At 39.0% G+C, this 27,718-nt stretch overlaps 1 protein-coding gene across 1 annotated transcript in view; it reads left to right on the top strand.

The window, feature by feature from the left end:
* Positions 1 to 583: 583 nt before the first annotated feature.
* Positions 584 to 27,718, top strand: part of CA1 (carbonic anhydrase 1) — a 51,745-nt gene continuing 24,610 nt past the window's right edge. Inside the window, exon 1 of the mRNA XM_009213267.4 lies at positions 584 to 675. The gene's annotated coding sequence lies outside the window, so the exon portion shown is untranslated. The remainder of the gene's footprint in view (positions 676 to 27,718) is intronic.

Raw genomic sequence — 27,718 nt, 5'->3', positions numbered from 1 at the left:
TAACGCACTCTGAAATTCAGTCAAAATATGACTAAAGGCCCTTGCCAAGACTAATGTATTCTCCTAGCCAACACCAAACAAATGGGAGCCTGGTTACAAGTCAGCCTTCTGGGACTTGTCACATTTCTACTTGGTTTCTTCCTTGTTACTGTCATAATACAATGTTTTCCATGCTGTTTAGTGCAACTTAGGCCCTATTCTGTAGAAGTCTCCTCTACTGTTCAGGCCACTCAAATACCCCAAATAATTGAGTTCAAAATCAACATCAAGATAGAAAGGAATCAGTGACTAAATATATTTGACATATGGTATTTTTATTGATTATGGTGCTGTCTTGACCTAGTTTTGAGGCCTCGGCTAGAGGCTGGTCAGTTTCCTTTCTTGAGCAGCCGATTAAATCCACACCCCAACCACTTCCCTTATCAGGTTCTCACACTCTGGGGCCACTATGTACCCACTCTAATCACCACAGGGCCAGACATCAGACAATTAAGGACAGCGCCCATGCCCCAAAGCCCGCCAAAATTGTGCAAATTTTCAAAATTTTTCAACCTAGCTAGCCCCACCCTTTTTGCTATACATAAGGTGCCCTTTCCCCCTCCAGCTTGTGGTATCCAGTCCTCAGGTGCAACTCCTTGCGTGGTCCTCTGTGGCAGCCTTCTCTCATTCGGAAGTGTAAGTAACAAAGACTTCTGCCTTTCATCTGGCTAAGCATTGAAGTGTTTTGTCTGACTGCTGAAAGAATTTTTAAATCTTATAAAATACAGTCCTACCTACATCTTAATTACTATTCAATGAATGAAAGCTGCAAAGTTTAAAAAACCCTTATAGTTTTTCTAAACCTTCTGTATTTATCAAGCAGATCTCTGGAAATCTGGAAATTTGAAAAGGATAATATAATATTCTAGCCTCTCTTTTTTTTTTTTTTTTTTTTTTTTGAGACAGAGTCTCACTTGGCCGCCTATACTAGAGTGCAGTGGCACCATCTCTGCTAACTACAACCTCTGCTTCCTGGGTTCAAGTGATTCTCCTGCCTCAGCCTCCCGAGTAGCTGGGATTACAGGCATGTGCCACCACACCTGGCTAATTATTGTATTTTTAGTAGAGAGGGGGTTTCACTATGTTTGCGAGGCTAGTCTCGAACTCCTGACCTCAGGTGATCTGTCCTCCTCAGCCTCCCATAGGGCTGGGATTACAGGCATGAGCCACTGCGCCCGGCCAATATAAATTACCATTTGAACTTATTCCATGACTAATCTTCAATTTGAGGTTAATTACCCTAAACAATTAATGCAATTGATAGATTCGGTTAATTAAGTTCTTTTAAATATCATATATTATATCAATTACAAATTTAATCTACCTGAATCTCTCAAACATTTCAAATGCCTGACACATTAGTATCTTTTATACATCTTGCAAGTTTAAAAAAGGAGGGAGGGGGTTCTAATAATTAAAGCAATTCCAGTAAAAGTAATAAATCAAATGTATGCAGTAGTAAGTCATGTTCTCTTAAACATTCAAACACTGCATATAGACTGAAGAAAATGCTCTTGTACTTTAAAATTAAAATTATACGGTTCATATAACTGATTTTCTAATATATCAGTTTCTATCAAATGCTTCAAACAATTTAACAATCTATCATAGGTTATCCCAATGATTAAATAATTAAATTTCTAAAGTTAATACAAATATGTTAATATTGTGGATTTGACTAACTTCAACATTCTTATAGTTATTTCTTTCTTCTCCCAGTATTTTAAAGCCGCTTATGCAAATAAAGAGAATAGATAGATGTATGATCTGACTGGTCCAAGGATACTGTATCAGAGAATCAAGTCCAGGGTTGAAGTGTCAGTTAAAGAATTTGAGAGAGGGGCAGGGACCTAATTAGGTACCACACATGCTCAGGGACCACACAACACAAAAGTCAATCTGCTGGACATCTCCGTGAGGTAACAGAGCTTTCCAAACTCACACCAGTTCATGCAGTCCGGTATATCATGTGTACCCTTACCTAGTTTTATTTATTTATTTATTTATTTATTTATTTATTTATTTATTTTTGAGACAGTGTCTCACTCTGTAGCCAGGCTGGAGTGCAGTGGCACGATCTCGGCTCACTGCAACCTCTGCCTCCTGGGTTCAAGCGATTCTCCTGCCTCGGTCTCCCGAGTAGCTGGGACTACAGGTGTGTGCCACCACACTCGGCTAGTTTTTGTATTTTTAGTAGAGACAGGGTTTCACCATGTTGGCCAGGATGGTCTCGATCTCTTGACCTCTGATGATCTATCTGCCCGCCTCAGCCTCCCAAAGTGCTGGGATTACAGGCGTCAGCCACCACGGCCAGCCTCCTTACCCAATTTTTAAAGTTACCTCTTTTACAACTTTTTTGTTTTTTTGAGACAGAATCTCACTCTGTCACCCAGGCTGGAGTGTAGTGGCGTGATCTCTGCTCACTACAACCTCTGCCTTCCGGTTCAAGCAATTCTTGTGTCCCAGCCTCCCAAGTAGCTGGGATTACAAGTATGCCCAAGTAGCTGGGATTACAAGTATGCGTCACCATGCCCGGCCAATTTTTGTATTTTTAGTAGAGAAGAGGTTTCACCATGTTGGCCAGGCTGGTCCAGAACTCCTGACCTCAAGCAATCTGCCGCCTGGACCTTCCAAAGTACTGGGATTAAAGGCGTAAGCCACCATGCCCGGCTTCTTTTATAGCTTATAATTGTGTAATTTGATAGGTAAAATTCCCTCTACAGGATATTATTTACTACTCGACTGAATTTAATGTCTTTATTGCCTGATTGGAGTCAACTTGCTTTTTACATGTTTTATATCCAGTTCAATATCAATAATCCTATTGTCATTTTATTGACTATTCCCTACATGATTAATACTATCTACTGAATACTGTATCTTAGAATATTACCTACATTTGCCTCAAGCTCATGATCTATAACTCACCTACATCCACCATTCTAGTTTTGAAATTTGGGATAGCACGTGCCAGGATATAGTTGTTCTGCCTGAGTCTTCACTGCACCTCGAGTTATTCTGAGTTTCATCCATCTTATCTGAACATCTTCTGTGCTCTGGATTTTATTCCTCTCCAAGAGACACAAACTCATTTAGAGCATGTAGATCTTCCCTTGGGATGTTTCTATGTATTTTATTCCTTGTTTCTATCATGCCAACATTTGTTCAAAGCTTTCTATTTGTTCTAATTTTTTTTTTCAAAAGAAAAGAAAAAAACAGGACTTTTATGGCACCACTGGTCAGTGTAGGGCAGGTGGGTGGGACACAGCATTAGATGTGCTAGTTGGGCAGAGCTGTGCTGTTACTTTTCTGAAAGGGGTAACAAAATACATAAAATAAAACAGTGCAATGCCAAGACAGGCCAGCATGAGATAGGTGAGTTCTTCCCTCCGTAGCCTTCCTTCCAAGTTGTTTTATGTGTCTTTCCTTAATGTGTCCTTACTGTCTAATTAGGTTTCTCTCATTGCCCTTATCTTAATGTTTTACAATTATCTAAGGTGGAATAGCACAGTGGAGAGAAGCAAAAATGTTGGAGTGAGATAGACTTAGGCAGAGGTGGCAATATTGTAAAAATAATGATGCTTAAGCTACAAGACCATTCATTGGCTTGATTTACTTCCAAGATCCCAGAAGGGCACAAGAAATGTTTTATATAAAATTTGCAAAAGATATTTAACCACAATCAGTCAACCCCATTATCATTTTACTACAACTGTCCGGCATCATATTTCCTGTATCAGGTGTTGTTGGAGAGGCTGCGGGCATTTTTGAGACCGAAAGGGAGGATGTTGAATTGAGAATAATTTTAGTTTGGCTTTAGTGGTACATATTTATGTGGTTATCAGTCATTTCTGTATATTGATAATTTATTGCTAGCCATTCAGGGTAGCACCCACTATGCCAAAACAAATATGCAGGGCCAGAAGTCACATCGAAAAGTGAAAGTGTGCTTCTTAATGGCTCCCAGGTTCAGAAATTTGTAGGTTATTGAAGAGAAACAGATGGTGAAATGCACAGAGGCAGAGCAAATCCAGGGAAAAAAATTTCAACCATCCAATGTGTAAAACTGTAAGCAGAGAATTCCTTTTTAGAATTTGACCAGAAAACCTAGTTAAGACAGGTTCTCTCAGGAATGTATCTGATAATGTCTTATGTACAATTAAAACCACATAATATGTTACAAAATTTTTTTGATGAAAATAGTGCAAAATTAAAGAATCCTGTGCATTAAGACACAAACCTATAGCAGTACTTCAAATGTGTGTGAAGTTTTATGAATCTCAATATTAATAAGAACAAACACAAATTTTAATCAACCATGCTTGAAATAAGACTGAAATATCTTTCTATTCTCTCTACAGAAAATAATATAAAATTTTTGTCATATGAAGAGATAATTCGGAATCATGAAATTTAAATATAGATAAAAACTATTAGAGAATTGTGTCTGGCAGTGGCTGAATATAAAATTTTTTTATTTTGTGATATTTTTGATATTTAACTTTGTAAAATATTTGATTTATTATAAATCATTTTCTTGTTCTAAATAGATATTCACTTTAGTCACTAATTTTTATTATTAATTTTGTATTCTTTTTGTGGTGAAATTAAATTTACTACTTTAAACATTTTAAGGTATACAGGTCTGTGGCAGTAAGTACATTGACATTGCTGTGCAACCCCCATCGTGCTTCATCTCCATAACTTTCTCATCTTTCCAAACTGAAACTCCATATTCATTAAACAATAACACGCCACTCCTTCCTCCCCCGAGCTCTGGCAACAGTTACTCTATTTTCTAACTCTATAAATTTGACTATTCTAGGTATCGCATATAAGTGGAATCACACAGTATTTGTCCTTTTGTATCTGGCTTATTTCACTTAGCATAGTATCTTCAATCTTCATCCATATTGTAGCATGTATCATTTCTTTTTAAGGCTGAATAATATTTCCTTGTATGAACAGTAGTCCCCTTTATCTGCGAGGATACGTTACAATACCTGAAACCATGGATAGTACCGAACTCTATAAACACTATGTTTTTTTCCTTATATAAACACACCTATGACAAAGTTTAAATTATAAATTAGGAATAGGAAGAGATTAACAACAATAACTAATAATAAAATAGAACAACTATCACAATATTTCATAATAAAAGTTATGTGAATGTAGTCTCTCTCTCTCTCAAAATATCACATTGTACTGTACTCACTCTTCTTGTGATGGGAGATGTTGCAATGCCTCTGTGATGAGATGACAGGAGGTGAATGATGTAAGCATTGTGATGTAGCCATAGCCTTTTAACCTTCTGTGTTCCTGAATCGGTGTAACCAGCCCTTACTTGTAGTAAGCGGCTTGGTGTCACTCATTTCTTGCTTGCTGAAGTCTTCGCAGATGCTCAGTGCTTTCTCGTGCAACAAGTTGTTATCAGAACATGTTTTCTATTCATGTCTTCCACCCACACATTTAATGCCTTTTCCATCTTAACTAAACGCCCAGCATGTACCGTAGCTGTAACTTTTACAGTTTCAGTTGCAACAGCAACACTAGCACGAATTTCTTTTTCCTCCTTCACAATTGCCTGGATAGAAGATTTGATTTTACCAGAGATCTTAGCAACCTCAGTATACGACTTTTTTCCTTTCCTTATTAAGTGAAGAGCTTTCACATTTTCACTTAAAGGGAGGACTGGTGGCTTCTCTTTGGCACATCCAAATTACCAGTGTCACAAGTCTTGGGCTTTGGGACCATTATGAAGTAAAATAAGGGTTTTACTTACACACAAGCACTGCAACATGGCAACAGCAAATCTGATAAACGAGAAGGTACTAAGTGACTCAGGGAAGGCGGCGTGTACAGAGGCAATACGATGGGCAGAGGGGAGATTCACGGCCCCACAAGGATGGAGTGGGATGCTGTGAGATGTCATCACACTACTCAGAATGGCATGCAATTGAAAATGTATTAATTGTTTACTTCTGGAAGCTTCCATTTAATAATTTTGGACTGTGGTGGATCATGTGTAACTGAAATGGAGGAAAGCAAAGCTTTGGTTAAGGGGGAAACTACTGTACACATAGTACCACATTTTGTTTATTCATTCATCTGACCATAAACACTGGGTTTGTTTCCATCTTTGGACTATTGTGAATAATGCTGCTGTGAACACAAGTGTACAAATATCTGTAGCAGCCCCTGTTCTCACTTCTTTCAGATATATACTCAGAAGTGGAATGCTGGACCGTAAGGTGGTTCTATGTTTAATTCTTTGAGGAATCACCATACTGCTTTCCACAATGGTGACAGCTCTTTACATTCCCACCAGAAATGCACAAGGGTTCTAATTTCTCCACATCATCACCAACACTTGTTTTCTGCAGTATTTTTGTCTGGTTGGCTTTTCTTTTTGTTTCATAGTAGCCATCTGATGAGTAAAAAGTGCATTCTTTTTTAAAAAGGGCCTCCCAAAAACCTGGGTCTTCCCTGTGCTCAGGTCTGAACTTTAGTTCTACCATGGCATATGGTCCATCATCCATGATTTTGTTTCCTGGCTTATAAAATGAGGATAAAAATAAACATGCCTCTAGGATTGTTTTAAAGATTTGGTGAAATAATATATGTGAAACCATTAGCATGGAATCTACACTTAAAAAGTAACAATCCCTTTCATTATTATTTACTTACACATCTTTCTCCTGTACAACATTTTGAGCTTCTCACTCTTTTTTTTTTTTTTTTTTTTGTCCACAACACCCAGCTTAGGAACTGACATATACTTGGTGTTTAATAGATGTTTGATGGTTGAGCTTAAATTCATCCATAGAAGACAGGCCACAATTCTTTTAGTCACAATGCATATAGAAGTTCAAAAGTTTCTCAGTGAAGAGAAACTGAAAGTAAATATCAGAACCTTGCTGCCCTGTAATTCACTGAGTGCAATTAAGTCTTTATCAACACAGTACAATCTTTACTGTTCTCATTCTCTAAAGTAGCTTCACTCATGCTCAGCAGATGATTTTATTTTTCTCATTAAGTTGTAAATTATATTACCTCTCTAGGTATTGCTTTAGACAAATATTTGTATTGGGTGGATCCTACCTGACTACTGTTGACAAGATTCTGGTGCACCAAAGGGCAAGACAGCTTCAATGGCATGTGATTTAGGATGCTGCCTCAGCTGGGCTGATTTCTGCTTGGGTGTACTACACACGGCATTAAAGCCTGAAATAGTCAGAGATCCCATTCTTTGGGGGTTGCCTTAGGATTCATGAAAGCCCAGAAACTGTATTCAAAATTGTGAGCATGTGTGTATATGCACACGTACCTGAGAATATGTGCACTTTCAAAGGAAACAAACCTAACTTTTATCATAATTTCAAAGGAATGCATGACCAAAAGAATTAAGATTAACAGACCTAGAAAGCCTAGGGCACCAGAATCATTACCGAGCCAGAGGCTTACCTTTAGGAAAAGAAACATGTCTTGAAACCATTTGTGGTATGAGTTCAGATCTTAGGGGAGATAGAACCCCCAATTACTAGGACCAAGGCACAGATTCAGCTAACCAAACTCCAGGGATGAAGAGTCATTGGAGTTGACAGGGTAATTTAAATCTCCTTTAAACTCCCTCTACCTGCACACAAGATAGATACAGAATCCGTGGATCCATCCCAAAGATGGCAGTAGTCATTACAGCTGGGAGCTATTCAGAGAGGCATTCAGATATCACATTGTGTCACATGTTAAATGCAGACAACCAAAGGCGATAGAAGAATTATGACATCAAATTTAAAATTCCTAGAAGTATCCAGAATAGTATGAAAATGTAAACTTAACACTTCTAAGATCCATTTAAACTTAACAATGGCAAGTTATATTTTAGCCTATTTTGTGTCTTAACCTGATAAGAAGAAATTTGAAATTGTGCATCTTTTAATACAGGACTGATTAAAATAATTTCTGAGAAAAGTCAATAAAAATGAATATTAGCTGAGAAAAGAAAGTCTAAGACATAAATTTTAAATAGTGTATCTGTACATACTTATACTACATGTTGTCATAAATTTTGAGAGTACTTGTTATTTTTAGAAAATTGAAATTACTTTCTATTTACTCTCTGTAAATAAAAAGCATTTCTACTGAGACATGGTTACTGAGTTGCATATTTACAGAAATGAGCTAGAATGTTTTACACTCTAACTACAATAAAATCATCCAAGGTGATCATAAAGTTCCCATATCTCTTTATAAAGAATAAAAATAAGATAGAACAAAGCTAAAAGATTTTTAAAGTTTTTTTTAAAAAACTCCAAGGTTTTAGTATTATTAAAAAATGCCAAAGTTTAGAGGGTTTTGATTCAATTTCCTCTGAATTTCACTCTTCCCATGATAACCAGTCACTACCATTTGTATCCCCAGAGGTCTGAATGAAGTCTGAACAAAGCTTACTTCAATTGATTTCCTGCCAATCTGAGATAGACTGAGACTGTCAAAGTGAAGGAAAACCAGTACAAATAAACATATAAAATACAAGAAGCATAAATCCTTATGGGCTTATAAATTACAGATATTAATATATAACCATCACTAGTTCTCTAGAACAGTCCTGACCTATTCTATGGCTGTGCCATCTAGCCCTTAATGACGGGGTTCAGCTTCAAAGACAGCTGATTCAACTTCCCCCCATTTTGGTTCCTGGCCTGATTCCGAAAGGTTTGGTGTCGTGTTATTTCTCACTACAGAGGAAGTAGTTTGCTAGCCACATTAAACCCTATGTAACCAGATTCCAGGGATCTTAACTTAGTTGGTCAGATATTACTTGGCTATTTGTTGAATTGTAATCCTATCCTTTACATGCAAGTCCAGGACTATAACAGTTTCTTAATCATAAGTAAAAGTAATTTCCAATTAATAAGAAACAGACTAACATGGGTAACAGGCATAAGGGATGAATGGAGAACATCAAGATTGACCCACCATAGTGCCAGGGTTCCCATTCATTTCCCTTTCAGGTAGTCATTTGCAGTATACTTTTAAAAGAGAACCCTGTTCACATACTTTCTCTTAAGTACAACTTTTGCATCAACCAAAGATGAACTAGCTATTATGATACAAAGGACCAAGGGAAGCTGCTCTGGCTAAACATCTCCTTCTTGCTGGCCCTACTAGTCCATGGCATTTCATTGTTTAAAATGCATTTCTTTACTTAAGATCTTTAAAATCACCCTGTAAAGCAAAGATGTGACTAGAAGTTACCACATTAAGCTATTTTCTGTCATTAATGCATTGATATGAATTTGTTTCAAGATGGTTAACTAGCCAAGGTTACTCATTGAATGTTGGAGAGATGCGTCCTAGGCAAGCTGGGGTGATCTCCAAAGTGGGGTAACCAAGAGCATTAGGAAACTGAAGTTGGAAAAGAGAGGGTAGCATGAAAGATGAAATGTGATGTAAATAAGGGGGTAGCAGGGCAAAGTCATTTCACAGATCTGTAAACAAACTGCAATGCTGACCTCTGGTTTCCCTAACATAAGAGCTTTCGCAAAGTAAACATCTTATTTAAAAATAATAGCTCAAATAGCCATGAAATTATGATGCACAGTTTAGCTGAGACGGAGAAGAATCTCAGAGGGAAGAACCCAGAGATTAGGGTTCAAGGCTGGGAGAGAAGTGACTACTTCCTTGGAAATGTTCCTAGGTGTCCTGATCTGCCACTGAGCTACTGCCTTCAAACTCAAACTGCAAGGGAAGCTTTTTTCTAGCTTCCCTGGAAAAAACCCATGACCCCAAAATCCTTCCCTTGAAGCTCTGTCCAGAGACTTGGTACCGCTTCAAGTAGAAAATCTGGGAAGGAGGACCTGCTGGAAAGTTATAAGACTGGCATGACAGTGACAAGTCCGGAACCGCCTGGCTCTGATGCACAGTGCTTAAACTCCCTTAGAAATGAGGCATTGCCCCGAAGATAGTATAAGGTTATAATTATCTAAAGTTTTCTTTTTTTTTTTCCATGTTTCTCTTTCCCAAAAAAAAAAGTTTAAGAACAATGAAAAATCAATCTTGAACAATTATAGGGAAACTCAAAAGAGCACACTGTGCATTTCAGCTGCTTCAGTCACAATGAAACAATCATTAAAAAGATATTATGTTTGTTTCACACAAAGAAAATGTGAGAAGAACACCTCCGTATTTTTAAAGCAATCATGTACCCTAACTAAAGACAGGTAAAACTTTTAAATGTTAAATTTGGCCAGGCTCGGTGGCTCACACCTGTAATCTCAGCACCTTGGGAGGCAGAGAAGGGTGGATCATGAGGTCAGGAGTTCAAGATCAGCCTGGCCAACATGGTGAAACCTCATCTCTACTAAAAATACAAAAAAATTACCTGGGCATGGTGGCACACGCCTGTAGTCCTAGCTACTCAGGAGGCTGAGGCAGGAGAATCACTTGAACCTGGGAGGCAGAGTTTGTGGTGAGCCGAGATTGCGCCACTGCACTCCAGCCTGGGCAACAGAGGGAGACTCTGCCTCAAAATAATAATAATTATTATTATTTTAAATTTAATTTAATTTTTTAATTTTAAGATTACGAATGATTCGTAAACATTCTGTCCTCTCTTCTTTCAATATTTTGTTTTTGTTTATTTTCTAATATGTATAACTAGCTGGAAACTTCTACAGTTCATATTCTTTTATAAGCAATGAAAAAAATAAGTGAGATTTAATACATAGAAATAATTTTCTATTATTCTTAAATACTTTTGTTTTATTTAATGCTTTTGTTTTATACAACATACAAAATACTACCGCAGCACATGTAGTGTAATAGACAGCTTAGTCATAGTCTTACTTTTTAAAAAATTGTATATCATACATAATCTCAACCCCAGTATCAGATCTATCACTTGTGTACATCTTGCCTTTATTCCTATTCTTGCTTCTGGAAATCTCAGCCATTTCTGACAAAGGGTATACAAGGAATATTTCTAAAGCAGTGACTCCCTAAGTGTGGTCCTCAGAGCAGCAGTATCAGCATCATCTGGGACTTGCTAGAAATGCAAATTCTCAGCTTCCATTCCAGGCCCACTGAATCAGAAACTCTGAAGGTGAGGCTGGGCAATCTGTGTTTTAACAAAGCCCTCTGATGCACAGAAATGTTTGAGAACCGCTCACTTAAAGGAACCACAAAGCAAAGATTTTTTAAAAAGGTTTCAGAACTTATCCCTAGCTTTGTTTTTCTCTTTCCAATCATTTAATTTAAAAGTTTTCTCTTATGCCACAGAGTTGAGTGAGATTCCCCTGACTCCCTTGGTTTTTTTCAAACAAGCGTATTTATTTTCCTCTTAGGAGTATAATCATCATGTAGATCGTACAAAATAAAATAACTTCTCCATGTGTTCATCTGGTTAGGAGATTTCCAATTTTATAAGGCAATAAAACAATATTCAAAAGGGAGCATAATAGCTATATTGACATGTCAGTAGACATGTAGAAACTACAGAAATGGTTCTTTTCCTCTTATTAACTTTTCTTATTGGTTAAAACAAGATTTTATTAAAATATTGACTCATTCTTAAGGCAAGAAATTTTTAATTTTTAAATTCTATAATCTGTCTCTGAAATTCTTCAGATTAATATCTCAAAATCTTATAAACTTTTAAATATGAGGTTAAGAAAAATTTAAACAATTTTATTACAAAAAGAATATATGTTATTTGCAACTATCAAACAATACAGATGTAAATCAAGTAAAAATTAACAATCTGTCCTCTTTTAGAGTCATGTTCTCTTCAAGGCAACAAATGTTAGTAGACTGGTGTTTCTTTCTAATCTCTCTTCACTGAATGCATAAATGTGTAGATGCGAAAACATTTCATATGCAAAATCAGGATCATATTATGCCATTGCTCTTCAATTCACTTTTTACACTTAAAGTATCACAAAAGCACTTGTCTAGTATCACCATTCAATTCCATTCCCCCGTGAGGTTATTTTGAAATGCCTGCTCTTATAAACATTGATTCAGTTAGCATCCTTGCACATTTATTTCCAATTACTCTTGCTAATTTTTCAATTGCACAGACTCCTAAAAGTGAGATATATGAATCTAACTCTATGTCCATTTATAATTTAAATAAGAGCTGCAAATGAATTATTGGAGCACTTTGTGTTTCCACAGGAATATTATCAGTCTTTTGAATTTTGTCTCCCACTCCCACGGTCTCTCATTGTTTTGATCTACATTTCTCTAAACAGTGGTCACATAGATTATCTCTTCTCACACTGTTGGCCATTGGCTATTTTGTGAGCAAAAGGTCAAAAGTCTTCCTTGGGGGCTAAGGGGGAAAAGTGACCTTTTGAAGCTCCAGGTGAGAAACAGCATGATGGGTGGCACACAGTAACTCACACCTGTAATCCTAACACTTTGGGAGGCCGAAGTGGAAGGATCACTTGAGCTCAGGAGTTCTAAACCAGCCTGGGCAACATAGTGGGACCTCATCTCTACAAAAATAAATAAGTAAATAAAAAGAAAAAAAAAGGAAGAAAGAGCATGGTGGGGCTTCTCCCCTCCTTAACTGTGTAGATTAACAATAGTTCCGCTCAAAGTTGCAGTTCCTCTCCAGGGCCGCTACAGTTGGCCTGCAGACGCAAGCTGTACATAGGATATTGGCAAAGGGAATTTTTCTCCAAAGACCAAGAGACATCTACCAGGTTTCACTGATTGCACCCACTCAGGGAGCCCAGGGTTCTGAGTTCCTTATCCCAGGGCAAAACATCTATCCTGTACCTAGGGGAGCCACTGCCCTATGCCTGGGTCTATAGAAGCCTTCATTATTTTGGAGGTCCCTAGGCCTTGTGTATTCTACTGATTGATTCTTACCTGCAGGGCATTAACAAGAAGAGGGGGTCATGCATATGCAATGAAATTGTCATCTTTCCCAATATCTTGTATTTTCTTCATGTGTATGGCCACAGTTGTTCACCCTGAACTAAAAAATAAATTAACAAGCCAGGCTATATTGAAGATGAAGAGGATATGATTTAAAAATAAGATTTAAAGGGAATCAACCATTTATAAATTTATTTAGAATATAATACAAGCACAGTGCATAAAATGATTTACCAGTTCTTCCAAATGCTCATTTTAAAGCAAAAGCCCTGTGTACGAACGGATGCAGAACACTGTGGCACAAAGTCCATATTTGGCTTCCCCAGCCTGCAATGTGAGAAATTCCTTTTACCATAATAATATTAGGGAGGCTCTGTCCAGCCAAGCAGGGTTCACTTTCTTAAGTCATAGAGGTTTATCATGTCAGACAAAGTTCAGAATCATTTAATCTCACCTTTCATCATCTATTATGGTAGAGACAGAGCTGCCTACTTCTAGATTTATGTGCCTGTAATTTTTTCATGTTGTTCTGAAATGAAGCGCCTGTTAAGTTTACTCCCCAGATAATCCTTTGTTTCTGGAAGTTCATAGAAGTTACCCTTTGTCATCACTAATGTAATATCATCTCACAAGCAGGTGGTATAACTCAATTCTGAGATTCCCTCACCCTTTTATATACCGGTGATGCTATAACTAATTACTCTGCTTCATATAGATCAGCTGTATCTCCAACCAGGGCCTGAGGCCTCCTCCTAAGCCCCTGCCCCATCTGACCACCCACATCCACATCTCATCCTGGACCTCTTGCTCACAGAGGGAGAGCAGATGGCTGCCTCCAGAGCCAAGCAGCAGCTGTTGCTGCCAGTACCGTCTAGAAGCTGAGCACCCACACCCACCCTCAGCACCTTTCTCTCCACATGCCCCTCGGCTGGCACTGCAGGGTGGATAATGCTCAAGTTAATTTGATACTCCCAGCCCTCTCAGAGTTTATGAGCTATTAAAAATTGAAACTTATTTATTCTCCAGTTAGGTTTCACATTTCTGGTACTAAGACGAGGTCACGTCTTAGGGAAAGAAATGGTATCTCTTTCCTGAAAATAGTGTACTAAGATTCTGGCACCTTTTCCAGCATGAAATTTTTAATAGCTCGGTGTGTATTACAGTGTAGCTTGATTAAAAATGCTGTTACTCTAGCTCCAGATGGTTTTCGTTTTGGATGTGCTCAGAGTGTTTGTTCACCACATCACTAATGTTCTGTAGAAATAAATTAACAAAGTCAACTCACTTGCTTATTCATTCCAATATTTAACAAAAGATTTTGATTATCTACTGAAGAGAATGGAAGAGTCCTAGGATTGATAAAATTCGGACTCTGATTTTGAGAGTCTTACTACCCACCTGGTGGAGAGACAAGTGTACACATAAATATAACCAAGGTTTGAATGTGAGTGCTGTCATAAGAAAGATGTAAAACAAACTCTAAGGCAATGCAAAGATGAAAGACTTTATTCAAGAAATACCTATCATTTGAGATGTACTTTTAATGATAGGTTAGATTTTCACAAGTGGATATGTGTGTTTGGGACAAGAGTTGGGCATTTCACATTAAAAAGCAGCACATCGCGAAGTCCGAAGGTAAAGAGAGAGAGACACAGAATAAACTTGGGGATAATAGCCAGGTGCAGTGGCTCACGCCTGTAACTCCAGCGTTTTGGGAGGCCAAGGTGGGCAGATCCCTTGAGCCCAGGAGCTCAAGACCAGCCTGGGCAACATGGTGAGACCCTGTCTCTATTTAAAAAAAAAAAAAGAAAAAAGAAAAGAAAAGGAAAGAAAGGAAAAGAAAGGAAAGAAAAGAAATTTGGGGACAACATATAGTTCTGTTTTACTGAAAAATAAAAAGGAAACTATTGAAATAAAAATCTGGAAAAGTAGATCTGAGGCCCTTGCCTGCTAGGTGGTGGTATTTGCCTTTTATGCAAAGCAGTGGGAAGCTGTTGAAAATTCCCTGACCGTGAATGAGCTGACTGGAACAGGGCTTCAGGGCTATCATTCTTGCATTAGGTCTTTAGCTGGATATGAGAGAGCAAAGGCTTAGGCAATGAGGTCAGTTAGGATGTGATTTGATGTCAGCAGGTGAGAGGCAATGGTGATGAAAGGAGAAGGAAGGAAATAACACCAGAGGGGTTGTGAAGATAGAATTGACAGCATTTACCACGAAAGCCTAAGGAAAGGGAAGGAGACACAGATAACTCCAAGCCGGTGGGCCTGGACCCTTACCTTCGATAAAGATGGCAACAGTAACCAACACACTGGAGGCAGGAGGGGAACAATCACCAATTCATTTGGAGGCAGGAAGAGCTCAGAGTGTGGGCAAGTCACTCAGGGGGTGCTCCCTTTAGCAGAAAGGCTGTGTAGCTGAGTGTTTAGTTAAAGGACTGACATTTTCACAGATATGCCTTGAAAGTATGTAAATCTGTATTTCTTAAATGGTTAGCAAGCAGAGCCCTCAACAGCATTTATCACCTGCATGAACAGATTTATTGTGCTATGCTCCTGTAAATGGTATTCCAGGGATTGGAAAAATGCAGGCAAAATTTTGTCTTAAAATTCTCTCATTAGTAGTAAAAGCAACAAGGGGTTGCCTGAAGCAAAAGTGTTGAGAAAGAAACAAGTTCCCTTTACTTTTTCCTTAAATTGTAAGTGAATGGGATATGCCACAAAACAGCAACCATGATGACTAAGCAAACCTATTTAGACTTAACAGCCTTTATAAAATAAAACTCACAGCACTCTGACTTGCTTTAGTGCTATCGTGCCATAAGGGAATTGAAGGTAAGCAGTCTACATAAATGACTATATTGATAATCATTCTGCCAAACCACACATCTTTAGATCTTTTTAATTGCTTCTTCTCATGTATCTAATGCTAATATCAGCATTGATATTTCCATCAAAATAATATATGATAAGTTAACTACCTAAAAATTTGAATAGAATCAATAGAATCAATGAATGACCAATTAGAACTCTTTTCTGCTGCATGAACTACAGCCAATTGAATGATATCCATCAATATCCAGAGAATGATATGCTTTAGTAATGAAACTATTCGTACATTATATTATTTCAGCCATCACTAACTCCCCTTGCTCTCCCCCCGCCCACAATGATACTCCCAAGTTTGCTTTTTAGAAAGCAAAATCCCTGAATCTTTTTCAGCCCTCAGTGAAGCTAATTTCCTTGAATCCCACCCCCTCAAAATATGCCAATTCAATTACACCCAGGGTCGAAAATCATCTTTTATTTCCAGTTTGGCCTGTTTCCTCCTCAGTACCCCAGCCACCACCACCTCCAAACTCCACCATCAGTAAATGAGTCCTTGAGAAGTTTCCCCCTGCTTCCTACCTGTAGTAGGCTAAATAATTGACCCCAACGATTTAATCCCCAGAATCTTTGAAAATGTTGTCTTACACAACACAAGGGACTTCACAGATGTGATTAAATGGAGGATCCTGAGATGGGAGATTATTCTGATTCATCTAGATGGGCCTGATACAATCACAAAGATTCTTATAAGAAGGAGGAAGAAAAGAGGAGGGAGAGAAGATTTTATACTGCTCGCTTTGAGGATGGAGAAGGGCTCATAAGCCAAGGAATGTAGGAGGCTTATAGAAACTGGAAAAGACAACAAAACAAATTCTCCCCTAGAGCCTGCAGAAGGAATGCAAACCTGCCAACCCCTTGATTTTAGCCCCAAAAATGTATTTTGGATTTGTGACCTCTAGAAGTGTCAGGAGAATAAATTTGTGTTGTAAGAGGCTAAAATTTTGGTGATTTGTTTCAGCAGCAGTAGAAAACTACTATGTTACCTCTCTGTATGGTCTGCCATAAACTCAATACCATAAAGATGTGGATTGCCTGCCCAGAGAAGGTAACATGCATGATCAACGTGTACCTTCAGATGATAGTAGCTGGTAAATTGGTGCTAATAGCGCTGGTTCAGTGAAGAAAGGATGAGGTGCAATCCAGACGGAGCTTCCACATAGTAAGCAAGCCCCACTGAGTGTTAGACATCAAGCTCGATACTTCACGTCTGTTATCTTTCTTTTTTTTTTTTTAGACAGAGTCTTGCTCTGTCACCTAGAGAGCATCTCACATTGCACCCAGGGAATGCAGTGGTGTGATCTCGGCTCACTGCAACCTCCGCCTCCTGGGTTCAAACGATTCTCCTGTCTCAGCCTCTCGAGTAGCTGGGATTAAAGGTGCTTGCCACCATGCCCAGCTAACTTGTGTATTTTTAGTAGAGACAGGGTTTGGTCATGTTAGCCAGGCTGGTCTCAAACTCCTGGCCTCAAGCAATCATACTGCTTTGGCCTCCCAAAGTGCTGAGATTACAGGTGTGAGACATGGTGCCTGGTCACATCTGATATCTCTTTAACATTTTCTTCTTTATTACCTCTTTAAACATCTTTGACGTATACAGTGCTTATCTTATTGGTATCTGGTGGTTTTCATGAACTCATTATTTGATGATTTGGGAGAGTCCTAGATTCCTAAACTGGACAATCTTTCCTTAAAGAGATCAGTAGCCAGTGGTCATCAGCAACCATGAACCAGTTCAGCTTCCCAAGGAGAAGAGTCACAGATTCAGATTTCCCATCCCAGTGACCTGAGCCTCAGAGTTATTATTGGCATCCACTCTCAGGATGGGACAACATGTGCCTCTAAGGCCCAGCTCCAGTTTTGGGGGTTTTGCTTTGTGTTTAGAGGGAAAAGGTGCATTTCCTGAAGGTATCAATTACTTCTTGCAGAACCCACATTCTCTCCAGGAGTGTGGTCTCCCCAGGGCCTGGTGGTTCTGCAAGAGAAATGGTGATGGCAGGTGGTGGTGCAAAAAGAGACGATTTGAATTATGTTTAGGAGGAAGAAGCTATTAAACTTGCTGCTGATTTGATAAATAGATTTTGTGAAAGGAAATATTCAAAGAGGACTCCTAGGTTTCTTCCTTAAGAAATAGGGATGGTATAATGCCATTTACAGTTACCAGAGATGAGAAACAAGAGTTATGCCTGTATCATTTTAAATTATTTATTTATTTAGAGACAAGGGGTGTTGCCCAGACTGGAGTGCAGTGCTGCAAACACAGCTCACTGCAGCTTCGACCTCCCAGGCTCAAGCAATCCTTCCGCCTCAGTCCCCCAAGTAACTGGGACTACAGGCACATACCACCATGACTGGCTAATTTTTGTGTTTTTTGGTAGAGATGGGGTTTTGCCATGTCGCCCAGGCTGGTCTCAAATTCCTGAGTTCAAGTGATACTCCTGCCTTGGCCTCCCAAAGTGCTGGAATTACGGGCCTGAGCCACTGCGCCCAGCCAACGCTTGTATCGTTTTCTTTTTTTTTTTTTTTTTTTTGAGACGGAGTCTCGCTGTGTCGCCCAGGCTGGAGTGCAGTGGCGCGATCTCGGCTCACTGCAAGCTCCACCTCCTGGGTTCACACCATTCTCCCGCCTCAGCCTCCGAGTAGCTGGGACTACAGGCGCCCGCCACCTCGCCCGGCTATTTTTTTGTATTTTTAGTAGAGACGGGGTTTCACCATGTTAGCCAGGATGGTCTCGATCTCCTGACCTCGTGATCCACCCGCCTCGGCCTCCCAAAGTGCTGGTATTACAGGCTTGAGCCACCGCGCCCGGCCGCTTGTATCGTTTTCTAAAAAGGCTTTACTGTTGAGTGCCCAGGCCACTTTGAATTTTTTTTTACCTTTTAGATTGACAAGGAAAGGTCAGCAGTGTCTTTAGTTTGCATTTAGGCCTACTTTCAGGGAAAACTGGTATTTCATCTTCTTATAAATAAAATCTGGCTGGCTTGATTTTTCTATTTAAGATATGAAAAATTACTAAGTATTTCAAGCAAGTTAGGGTTAGAGGAGGTAAAAGGCTAAAAAGTCTCATATTTTGTCTTTCTAGAAGGATTTATGGAGGAAGGGCTATGGGATTTGTTCCAAAGACTGGCTAACAAAGATTCAATGGGACTTGAACCCTTCTTTCTATATGTTCATAGCTTGCTTTTTCAGTATCTTCTTTTTAAACAAGTGCTACAACCAGAAAACGTAATTTGTCTGATACATCAGCACATGTTCTCCATGTTCTTCCAGGGAATTTAGTCTCCTTATTGGTAAATCATACACAATACCAGGAAGTGGGTTTTACACCCTGGGACTCAGGTTTCAGGGTATCTGGATGTCCCAGGGTATATTAAAGAGGCCAGTGCACAGAGATAAGATACATGCCCATATTTTTAGGGGCATTAGTGGAATAAGCCTTTGTTATAACCCCTACCACGTTATCAACAATATGTGAAAGACTGTTGCAAGCAGCTTCTTCTGGGCTCTTGCACAAACAAAGGTAAACAGAAGATAACCATTGATGAAACTGGTTGGTTGTTTCTCCAGCTGCCCCATCCTGCCTCACGTCATTTCCATGCAGGGCTTCCTTTTCATTCGAGGTTTAGTGTCTCTTCTTCCAAACCCTCTCCACCAATTAACACAAGAAAAGTCCTGATATCATCATTTACAAGTGGTTGAATCTTATTTTTCATTTGTTAGCAATTCCAGGTCTTTCTATTTTTAAGAGTTACTTGAATTTCCCTAGGACTCATCCACCGAATGAAGTCACTGACTCATAGATCTGGCCTGCAGGAATAGATTCTCCCCATACTCCACTCCAATCAAAACCCACCATGTTAATTCCTGGATGTTTCATGTGCTCAGAAACAAGTCTGTTCATGTTCTTCCATCTGGCCTTCCTGTTACGGCCTTTCTTGCCTCAAAAGCTATTTTTAAAAGGCACTTCCTCTCTACCTTGGCTTCTGAAAACCATTAAGAGAATGTGGCTTTGCTGAGTAGGGTACAGTGTGTGGGTCTCTTCCCAACTGCACAACATCAAGGTACAAAGTGACACTTCATTTCTTCCAGTTCTCACTGTGTTCAATGTCCTGTGTTGTACTTGGTGAACTAATGGGCTAAAATTTTTACAAATTGCCACCTAAGCCTTCACACAACTTTGCTTTGGCCTTTGATCTCACCAAAATCACCTTGAAAACAGTTCCTTTTGTTTCTACCTGCCATATTTGCTTCATTTAAAAATAATAATAAATTATTGATACCATTAAAGCTTTAATCTAGATTTCCCATTTTCTTTCTTTATTTTTTGCTTCCTGGAGGCAACTGTGATCACCTGAACAGGTAGTTACTTTTCTCAAGTGTATTGTTCATGTGACTTCTACCTAGTATGAATTTGTAAGTTACATGTTGCATTGCTATGCATATTTTTAAACATTATAAAATTGGTATTGTGCTATATACATTGTTCTCTAACTTTTCTTGATTATGTTTTTAAGAATTATGTATGTTGAGCATATAGTTCTGTTTATACTCTACTGTATAACAGTGGCACAATGTACTTGTCTGTTCTCCTGTTGGCTGATATGTAAGTGGTTTCTAGTTTTTAGCTACTAATGATTATGCTTCAACAAGTATTTTTCCTTTTAAATGGATTTGAAGCAATAGTAAGTGTGGAAAACTTATTAGGTTGGTGCAAACATAATTATGGTTTTTGCCATTGAAAGTAATGGCAAAAACCGCAATTATCCTTGTACACCAACCAGATAGAATAAGGATGTATTGTTCTTCAGAGCTCATACTTAGTTGTAGTTGTCACAGAGGGTCATCTACAATTTGGGAAGAGTACTAAGAAGAAAAAGTTGCTTTCCTGGAATATCGCTTTCTTTCCTTTTATCTTCTCCTTAACTCTAATACAACTTTTCACCTACTCTCTTTCTGCCACCAAAACTCTCATATATTGCCAATCCATAGCCCATCCAGATCTTATATTGGCAATAGCTTGCTTTTGGAATTAGGAAGACCTAAATTAAAATGCTGCCTCTACATCTGTGAAAGTTCAAACAAAGCTATATAGATCATTTGTACTTCATTTTTTCATCTGTAAAAATTTGAGTGATATTAATGACATTATAATATTATTGTGAGAATTAAGAGATAATATCTGGGAACTTATGGTGGACTGCACTCTTCCCATAGAAAGATGAGGTATATCTCCTCGTCTTGAATTTGGGGGCAGAGCAGGGTGAAGGGGTCTGTGACTAAGGGCCTCTCCAAGTAATTGCTCCAGCAGAGTAATTAGCTTTCTAAACAGATGCTCAGGCCTCCCAGAGAGTGTTCCTAAAGAAGGGAAGTAGAAGTTGCCAGTCTGATAAGGCCTAAGCCTGGGCACTGGCGTCTGGTCTTTTCCACCATATTCCATTACTCAAAGCAGTGAAAGATATCTGGAATAGCCTCCTAACTGATCTTTTCAGTCATAAGTCTTCCCTTCCTTCAAACCTGTTAATTTCCATTGCATTTAACATACAGTAATTTGACATGTGTAAGGTTCTGAATGATGGTTTTCCTTCCTAAACCATCTCACACTACCTTTGCCTGCTCACTATGCCTCAGCTCTGTTTCAGCTTTCTTGCACATAGCAGACCACCCAAAAACTCAGTGGCTTAGAATGACAACTTTTTTTTTTCTTCTCACTGTTACAGGGTGGATGGGTGGATCTTTCTATTGGTTTTGCCTGGACTTTATTCACTGAGCAAATTTCAGCTGGGTGACTGAATTTCAGCTGGGACAGCTGGAATGTCAGCACCTTGCACTCCAAGTGGTATTTCCTCTTGAAGGAGACCACACCAGGCAGGACTTTCTCACCTGGCTCATCTGTGTTCTAAACAAGCACTTATTAAGCCTTCGCTTGTGTTGTTTGCTGATGTCCCATTGGCCAAATAAGTCATGTGGCCACACCCTGAGTCAGTATGGGAGGGGACTACATAAGGGCATGGATAGCAGGAGGCAGGATTCATTGGAGGCCATTATCATTAACAAGACCCAAATGCCTCGTTTTATTTCGTAGAATGCATCTAGCTTTTCTTTTGCTTTGAGGTCTTTGCGTAGTCTTCCTTTTAATCATTCAACAAATATTGAGGCACCATCAGACACTGGACAAAATGTTCAGAGCTCTCAAGAATCTCAAGTTCTGAGAAAATAAACTAGGATAATGGGGAGAAAGTGACTGGCGAAAGTGGAGAGTGAAATGAAGTTTAGCGAGGTCAAGAAGGCCTTCTGAGGGGATGGCACTCCATCTGAAAGCTGGTGATGAGAAGGCACAGCAGCGAGGTGTCACAGAGGAGGAGTGTTCTGGCCACACCTCAACCTCGGTCATGGCTGTCCTGTCTCCTCTTGCTTTCCTCTTTGTAAGTAGCCCATTCCTGCCCTTACCACTGCTCACCAAGTTTATCCCTTTAGAAAATTCACCACAATTTTGGGTGATTTGCTGTTGCTCCTTGTTTAAGTCCCTCTTAAACTATAATGCTAATGAAGATAGAGTTGTTTCTGTATGTTTCTTGGATATTTTCATAGATCTATGCTTAGTTGACATTCAAAAACAATTGCTGAATGAATAAATAAATGAATTAACATAGTCACTCGCACAGGTTGAACGCATGACCACAGATGCTCAGGGTGAGATAGGCCAATTCCTCATGAGCCCAGACTACATTTGCCCGTCTCTCAGCTGGGACCAACCCACTGTGCAAGTTCTTTCTACCCTCCTGGGGGTTTCATTTCAGGGGCTCTTTGGACTCTTTGGAACTTCCCTGACTCTGAGCTGAGGTCAGTTGCTATCCTGTCCAGCCAAATAGGTTTCAATAAATGTTAAGTCCCAGAGACAAAGCTTTGGGGCTTTGCCCCTTTTCCTTTTAGGAAGTCTGCTGGGATTCATACACAAAATTTCTACCCCTTTTCCCTGCTACTTTCAAATTTGAAATAATAAAAAAAAGATTTTATTCTATTTCATTAGATACTACCTCTCATGAACAATGATAGCAGCTATCAATCATACTGTAAGTACCAGGTAACTAGACACCTGGCCTATATTATCATTAACCCTCACCACAATCCTGCAAGGTAGGATTCTTTTCCCCATTTTCAGATAAGGAAACAGAGGCCTATAGAGGTGAAGTAAGTTCCACAATAAATCCGAGGAGTAAAAGGTAGGTCAGGTGTTCAGGCCTACTTGAGTCCAGATCTGATGATCTTCCTACCAGACACATTGTCTTCGTGTTGACCTGTTCCACATTGGGGATAAAAATACAGCTCCACTGTCTCTTATCTCCAGCTATGAAATCCAAAAATTTCTGAAAACCAAAAGTATTCCTGAAAACACATGACCTGATTTGACCTGAACTCATCTGTGGCCTAAACTGACCTGACACAAAGCTATTTATAGTCTTTATTTATTGCATGCACCATGACTTTTCATACATTTGCTCCAAAAATAGTAACGTGTTCAATTACAAGGTGCTCCCCCAGACCCTGATAAGTGCATTCATATATAGTATTTGTGTTACATTGCTTTCAAAAAATCTGAGAAATTCTGAATTCTGAAACACATGTGGCCCCAGGGTTTTCAGGTGTGCAACTGGGATTCTGTAATAATAAATTATGTTTGTGAATGGTTTTAGAGCTCACGAAGTTTTTAAGGGTTGAGGAAATTTTATTTTGTTTTCCTCTAGTACACAAAGAAGAATTTAGGAGATTTATCTGTGCCTTATTTTCTTACTCTTCTATAAAGCAGTTTTATTCCTGATTTCAGGCTATTAATCCTACTTGATCCCAACAGAAGTTTTGAATTATTTCTTCTTGCAGAAAGACATTTAGTTTTAAGATTAAGTAAAATAAAAAAAAAAGGAAAGCACTTTTCAGAAGCATTGGTATTCACTTCAGTTAAACTAACTTAAAATTTTTAATTTCCTAAGATAATGGCTTAGAATAACACTAAAGTGAATATATCAAATGGATCCAACCATTAAAACGTATTCTAAAAATAGTGAATAAATATTTTTAAATGTAAGAAAATAATTATAACAAGAGTACCTTGCATTTATCAACTTGCAATTTATAAAACATTTTCACCTACCTGATCTCATACATAATAATAATAATTATTATTATTATAGGAAAGTTGCCATTCACTGAGTGCTATCTTTTCATGAAACACTTTATATACACTATTTACTCATCCTCACAACTGTGTAAGGTTATTATTATTTCTACCTCACAAACAAGAAAACTAAAGCTCAATGAGGCTAACACATTTGCTTCCAATTGCGCAAATAGAAGGTTAGAGTGAGTACATGAGAAAAGCTGTGTGTAGAAGGCATTTTCTTTTTGGTATTTTATTCTTACCAACATATGACAACATTCAATGTGTTTTTAATCTCAAGGTTCCTGATTGTCATGGAAAAAACTCTTGGGCTGGAGGCACAAAAAGTGGGATCAAATATCAACACTGCCACCCTGACATGGGACTTCTGGCAAGTGACAAAATATTTCAACTTCAATCTCCTCATTTGTGAAATGAAGGACATTATATTCAGTCCACATGTTGTCATGGGAATTATGTCAAATACTAGAAGGATTAAATGCTAGTAAAGGAAGCCAAGAAAGTCATGGCAGGCTGAGGTTCTTGATCTTTCAATGAGAAGAAAAGAAAAGTAGACCTGCAATTTATCACTGATCAAAATGGCTTGGTTCACACAGTAAGCTTAGCTTCAAGTTACATTAAAACAAAATAAATAAAATACACTTAATCACTTTTTTAAAATAAAAAGTATATACTTTTAAAAGTGAAAATTTAAACTTGGGCCAGGCATGGTGGCTCATGCCTATAATGCCCCTACTTGAGAGGCCGAGACAAGAGGATCCCTGGAGCCCAGGAGTTCAAGACCAGCCTGAGCAACATAGCAAGACTCTATCTCTACTAAAAGAAAACAAAAGGTAACTAGACATAATGGCGTGTACCTGTAGTCCCAGCTGCTCGGGAGGCTGAGGCAGGAGGATCGCTAGAGCCCGGGACCTGGGTGCTGCAGTAGTCACACCACTGCACTGTAGTCTGGGTGACAGAGCAAGACCCTGTCTTTTAAAAATTTGTTTTTAATTCTTAAATAAAAAAATAAGTGCACAAGTATGTTTGGTTGCTTTCTCACTAAGCTTTAAAGTTTCTTTCTTTGTACACTCATCTTCATATTTCAGTTAGAGAAAAGCAATTTTGGGGTGATGTTTCTCAGTGTTCGTGTGTACCAGTTCTTCCTTTGCAGCTACAGTTTTTCTCACACAGCAGTCAGTGATCTCAGTGCCCTGATTTGCTGCATTTCTCTCAGTCTCTGGTCCAAGCAGTCACTTGAGCCTGAATTCAACTAGTGGCCAGTATCAGGCCATAAAACAGGGTGAGATAAGAGGGTCCTGTAGTAGAAGCTGGACTGAGCTGGCAGGAAGGGAATGGGCAGAGCAGGGGCATGCATCCTGACACAGGCAGCAGTCAGTGGCGGTGATATAAGACCAACCACAGATCAAAGGCAAGGTCACAGTCTAGATTGGAAGACCGGGGCTAAGGTCCAGGGAGCTGAGTTGCTCTGGATGGCACAGGACAGAATGGAAAGCAGACATACAGGTATAGGTTGGACATTCAAGCTAACCTAAATCTAGCTTCCAGAAAAGACAGGTTCACACAAGTCTATTCCAGGACGTAACTAAGGTATGCTCCATTGGTTTTAAGACTGTGCTCACAAAACTTGTTTTCTTTCTTTATATCAAACACAAAAGCTGTCCTGGAGAGCTACTTATAAGGACAATGAGACTGCTCCTGCCTCCCCACCACCACACACTCCCTTCAGTCAGAAGCTAGTTCGCCACCTTGAAAGATCTCTCTTCTCTGTTGTCTCAACGACTTCCACTGGTGACTCCACCTTGAATCTGCTCTCAATCATGTAAAAGCCATCCTTGTTCTATAAGCTATTTGCTTTCTTTTACTTTGTATATATGTGAGGAAACAGATTTTTTTTTTTTTTTTTTTTTTTTTTGAGATGGAGTCTCGCTCTGTCGCCCAGCCTGTAGTGCAATGGCCGGATCTCAGCTCACTGCAAGCTCCACCTCCCGGGTTTACGCCATTCTCCTGCCTCAGCCTCGCGAGTAGCTGGACTACAGGCGCCCGCCATCTCGCCCGGCTAGTTTTTTGTATTTTTTAGTAGAGACGGGGTTTCACCGTGTTAGCCAGGATGGTCTTGATCTCCTGACTTCGTGATCCGCCCGTCTCGGCCTCCCAAAGAAACAGATATTTTTTTAAAGAGCTCTAAAAACAGATCATCCCAACAAGATTTTGTCTTAGCACTTTGTCTGGAAGCACGAATGGACTTCCCTGCTAAAACGTGGTACTCCAAGGTGTATCTAAGAAATGAATTTCCTTCCATTCAACTTTCCCTTTAAAGAAAGCTGTCACCTTTGCCTCTCTTTATATACGTTTTTCCTTATGTTAAAAAGAAAGAAAGAAAGAAAGAAAAATGGGCCAGGCACAGTAGCTCACGCCTATAATCCCAGCACTTTGGGAGGCCGAGGTGGGCAGATCACTTGAGGTCAGGAGTTTGATACTAGCCTGGCCAACATGGTGAAACCCCGTCCCTACTAAAAATACACACACACACAAAAATTAGCTGGGTGTGGCACAGGCCTGTAATCCCAGATACTTGGGAGGCTGAGCTGGGAGGATCTCTTGAACCCAGGAGGCAGAGGTTGCAGTGAGCTGAGATCCACGTCACTGCACTCCAGCCTAGGTGACAGAGTGAGACTCTGTCTCAAAAAATGAAAAGAAAAAAAAAAAGTATGTATTACCTTTCCCTCCCTGTCAGGATAGTTATTAGAATCTAAGTAGTGAGAAGTCATTGAGAAGAACAAAAATCTATGTATTTATTTACAACGTATTGATATTACTAGACCCCTTTTCCTGTATCCAGTAGTAGTCCTCTCCATATACAAGGAAATGTACCATTCATTTCAGCATTGTTTATAACAATGAGAAATAACCTAAATGTCCATTGACTGAGGAATGGCTAAACAATGGCAATCCATAAAACAGAACATTGCAAAGCCAAAAAAAAAAAAAAAATCTTTGTATAATGGCCAAATGCCAAGATAATGGGTTTCGGAGAAAAAGTAAAACAAAACATGTAAAACAAAAAGAAAAAAAAAATTACTCTTTGTATAGTAATAGGGCCAAATTCTAATGTATAAGGGGGAAAAGTAAGGGACCAAAAAAGTGTATACAGTATGTATTATTTGTATTTTTTTCAAAAGAGCAAAATGATACATGCAGTTATACCCATGTATATGCATCCAATATCTCTTTAAATGTATGAAATACATTGATAACTTTGGTTTTTTCTGGAACGGAAAATAGGAGAAGATTTTTTGAATTTTGTACCCTTTTATATCTTTGAATTTGAAACCACATGAACATAGTACCCGTCCAACAAAATTAAATTAAGATCATAAATAAAAATATCCCTGGGTGGTTTTTCACAATGTGTGAGAAACTCAAGATGCAAATGCTACCCAAGTGAGCTGAGTTGCAAGTCTATAGCCTCATGTTAGTTATTCGTGTGGCACAAGATTAATGGCTCATGTTCTTCTTGCTTTCACTTTTCTCCCATTTAAGCCAGATAGTTCTGCTCAAATTTTTGACCACTGGAGAGCACACAGTGACCTTTGTTTCTGGCTCAAAACAGCCTGTACTCTCCCCTCTGGGTCTTGGGTGCCTCAGCAGTATTCTTCCCAGGCCTAAACTCTCAGCCTGTGGTCTAAGCAGTCACTTGAGCCCGAACTCAACTAGTGGTCAGCATCAGAC

Source organism: Papio anubis, chromosome 8 (assembly GCF_008728515.1).
Source record: "Papio anubis isolate 15944 chromosome 8, Panubis1.0, whole genome shotgun sequence".
In the NCBI taxonomy this organism is placed as follows: Eukaryota; Metazoa; Chordata; class Mammalia; order Primates; family Cercopithecidae; genus Papio; species Papio anubis.
This window is presented reverse-complemented; position numbering and strand designations above follow the sequence as displayed.